The 3,782-nt window shown below is 36.8% G+C and overlaps 1 non-coding gene across 1 annotated transcript; it reads left to right on the top strand.

Annotated features, from left to right (window-relative positions):
- Nucleotides 1-2,370: 2,370 nt before the first annotated feature.
- Nucleotides 2,371-2,452, top strand: Trnal-uag. The gene has a single exon. It is a non-coding gene; the product is annotated as a tRNA-Leu (tRNA).
- The last annotated feature ends 1,330 nt before the right edge of the window (nucleotides 2,453-3,782 follow it).

Here is a 3,782-nt window from a genome sequence, read left to right as displayed (position 1 = left end):
TGTTGATGGCGATCGTACAGGAAAAAAAGAATTTTACCGAATCACATACTTGCTAGAGATAATCCCTCCTTTGATTTTAAAATGATGCAGAAAAAGAAAAAAAATAATAGTTCTAATTAAAAAAAGGGGAAAGTATTTTTTTAAAATCGCTTTTTTCTTCTCTCGGGAATATTTCAAACACACATCTTTGGCTTTTTTATGAATTCCATCAGGCAAGTCGAAAGTGAAAGCAGAGGATTTCCTTGTTTCTCATTTGAGTTCTGAAATTCTTGCAATAAACTCCGGTACATTGACGTTTTCATTTGAGTTTATTAATCACAGACCTACACCCATGTATATATATGCACTTCGCTACAAGATCGCTACAAATTTTAGTATCTTTATATAACATACATGCACAGTTATGATTATAATAACCAAAGTGATTTCTTCCCCTTCACAATGGCCTATAACCTCCATTATCCTTTCAGTTTAAATTTGCTAATACTTTTCTTCAGTACCCCTTTCAACTTCTGGGTTTTCCTAGAGCAACAAAACTGATGTACCTTATACAGTGGTGGAGTGATACCAAGATAGAAATAATGGAAACTTATATAAAGAGTGGATTGTGGTCTATTACACTGTTAAGGATTTTAGCACAAATACAGGAAATTTATTTTAAATATCAGTATATGATTGCTTCCTTTTGTCTAGTTTCATCCTGTTAGGAAAGGGGTTGAATTTCATTATGTAACTAAAGCCGTTTCTTGTTCATGTAAATAAGCAATAGCCGTTGCCATGTATATTAATCTTAAACTAAAAAATTTACAAAAAAAAACCTTTCGTGAGAGAAACCCCAAAATTTTCTAAATTTTATTGTCATCAAATACACTCCCTATTCAGAAACAAAGATGCATAAACACAAACATCCATATCTAAACCACCTAGATCAGTTCTTCGAGATGTGAACAGCTAGCCCGTTTTGAGCTGCGGTTCCTCTCCAGTCGATTGTTGCCTCCCGATCGACTTCCTCAAACGTTCGCTTAAGCCAGTGACTCCTACCAGGTTGTCCGACACTTTGTTGGTTACAGAAATATGTTAATCGTGAATCATTTGATTATACTTATGTGCATTTGTTGGATCATTAGGCAGTCCTTTGTATTCCTCTAGTAAAAGTTTTGTGAAAGAGTAAGGGGAAACAGGCAAGAGTAGTACTAAATTTAATCGATGACATGCTTTGCAGTACGATTTGATATAGTGGCAAATGCTGAAACCATCAGTAGGTAGCGTGGCCGAGCGGTCTAAGGCGCTGGGTTTAAAGGGACCCGTCTTTTGGAGGGGGGGTTCGAATCCCACCGCTGCCAGGCCTTTTAGCACTTTAACAGTGGATCTAATGAGTAATTGCACATAAGAGAGGCCAAAATTAATTTATACTGGGAAGATATGCAGATTAATGTTCAATCGCTATTCCGTGTCTATAGGAGCTGTCATAGTGATTTGGGAGAATTATCTAAATTACAAAATTTTATGATATTACACTCCTTTAACATGAAAACTAAAAAAAAAAAATTTACAAATAATCATTTACATGGCGAGGCCTTCATTAAATTTCTACATTTAAATTAATATTAGAGAAAAATGAACAGGAACAGTTTAAAAAATTTCATACTCAAAGTTTTCATAAAATCATATCTCTATGCTTCGAAAACCAATCATCTCCTGTGGCCTCTGAAACAACCGCCTCAACCACAGGTATCTCCCCCGGAATCCCAGGATGTGCGATAAAACATCGTTTGATATACGGCGTTTGAAGTAATGTGATGAAATGTGTTTATGATCTGACCTTTAAACTGAATGTTTCACCGCTTATCCCTGAATCATATAAAGTCAACGGATTTGTTTACAAATTACGTGAATATATTAATTCACTCTTGTTTGATCCAATTGATTTAGCTAGTTCTTCAGAGGTTAGAACAAATCTTACGGCTTATCAGCGGTCATTCACATTTTCAGTTTCCATCTTAGACGACATTCACTTTTTACTACCTATGTAGATGTTAGTTGAGAGTAATAACTGCATCTAAAAGAAGGGGTTTTTAAAATCGCTATTCCCGTGTTTATAATAATTTTCTTATTTAATTTCCCAAGCACCAAAAGCACAGTAAAATTCTTGGTAACATCCCGGGGTCATCCGGAAATCTTTGCCTCCGCAGAAGGGAAATTCGATGGACTTTATTCAAACTCTGTATAACACATATTATAAAAATAGTTCAATTTTTCTTTTTCTCATTGGCGTATATGAAATAGCGTTTCCTTTTTTTTTATCATCACTGGAATTCAATATCATGTCTCTGAAGGCTCATTGAAAAAGTGGCAAGGCAGCATCTATCAGGTAGCGTGGCCGAGTGGTCTAAAGCGCTGGTTTTAGGCACCAGTCTCTTCGGAGGCGTGGGTTCGAATCCCACCGCTGCCAGGCTTGTGGCACTTCACCTCTGACCCTAAAACGTCATTATAGAGACTCGGAGAAGAGAAATGTTATTTCCATGTAAGAGCGTGTAAAACGTTAGTTATACATCCCGATGATATAAAGCTAATATTCATTCAAGTATTTATATTAGAATGCTATCTTCAGTTGGCGAATGTTTGAGCTATGAAAGGGGTGTTCAGAGGAATTCACACATACAAGCTGCAAATGTCTGCGTTTATGAAGCCAGGCCCTGTAAACATGATGAAACTATTGCGGACTATGCATGATCGGCTCTTACACTGTACATATATATGAATACATAAAGAAGGCTTCACACATACTGCAAATGTATGGGCCAAAGCTGTAAACTGATTATCTTGGCACATCCGCTCCATTCTTCCAACTACTTTATCTTCGATATTTTTAAAATCTAGGAAAATGTTCATATGAATATTGATCATATTATTTCTGATACATTTCTCTCCATTGTGAAATGCATATTTCAAACAGCTTGAATATAACAGAGCTGAGCTCATTTATTCATATACTTTTTAATACTCCGATATGTCGCCTTACCTTATCTGACTCGGGGATACGCGGTTAAACAGTGAGGGTAAAGACCGAGTCCCATCGCATTTTATTACATTACTTCAGATCGTAATACTGTATGATGACCGTTGCAGCAACTTTTCTCTTTTCTGTTTCTTCTGATATGGATACCACGCCCGTTTCTCAGGATTCAAGAGAGTTTCATGTTCCCAAAAAGCCCAAATTTTATCAAAAGATCAAGATGTTCATATGCATACACCGCATCCTGGGATCACGCTGGTGATGCCTGTGGTGGAGGCGGTTGCCTGCCGCAGAAGGGCATTGCGGAAGACGAGAAGATTCGGTGGGCGTCGGTCAGAGGCTCCCTGTGCGCGAAGAAGATTGGTATACGAAGCAGAGAGGGAGGAGTGACTATACATTTCTTAAGAATAAATATGTATTTAAACAATTTCATTTTTCATTATTCTGTCCCATCTGTGTGGCATTCCTCCATTTATCAATAAGGGTTATACATTTTTAAAAAATGAAAGAGAACAAAAAGGAAAAGATCTACCCAAAAGGAAAAAAAATGCAGTTGAAAGCATGTGGGAGGAATTCACCATTGTGAATAAAAGAGAATTATTCCTGAAATCAGGAGTGCGTATGAAACGGAAGGGAGAAATATGGATGGTAAGAGGGTTCAAAATGAATGCTTCAGATTACTACAGAATCTACTAAAAAGGTAATAGAAATCGGTTAGAAATCGGATCGTATCCTTTTCAGATTTCACTTGTCTTGTAAAATTCTC

This window comes from Penaeus monodon, chromosome 22 (genome assembly GCF_015228065.2).
Source record: "Penaeus monodon isolate SGIC_2016 chromosome 22, NSTDA_Pmon_1, whole genome shotgun sequence".
Taxonomy (NCBI): Eukaryota; Metazoa; Arthropoda; class Malacostraca; order Decapoda; family Penaeidae; genus Penaeus; species Penaeus monodon.
The sequence above is the reverse complement of the archived record's forward strand: the minus strand, read 5'-3'. Positions and strand labels throughout refer to the sequence as shown.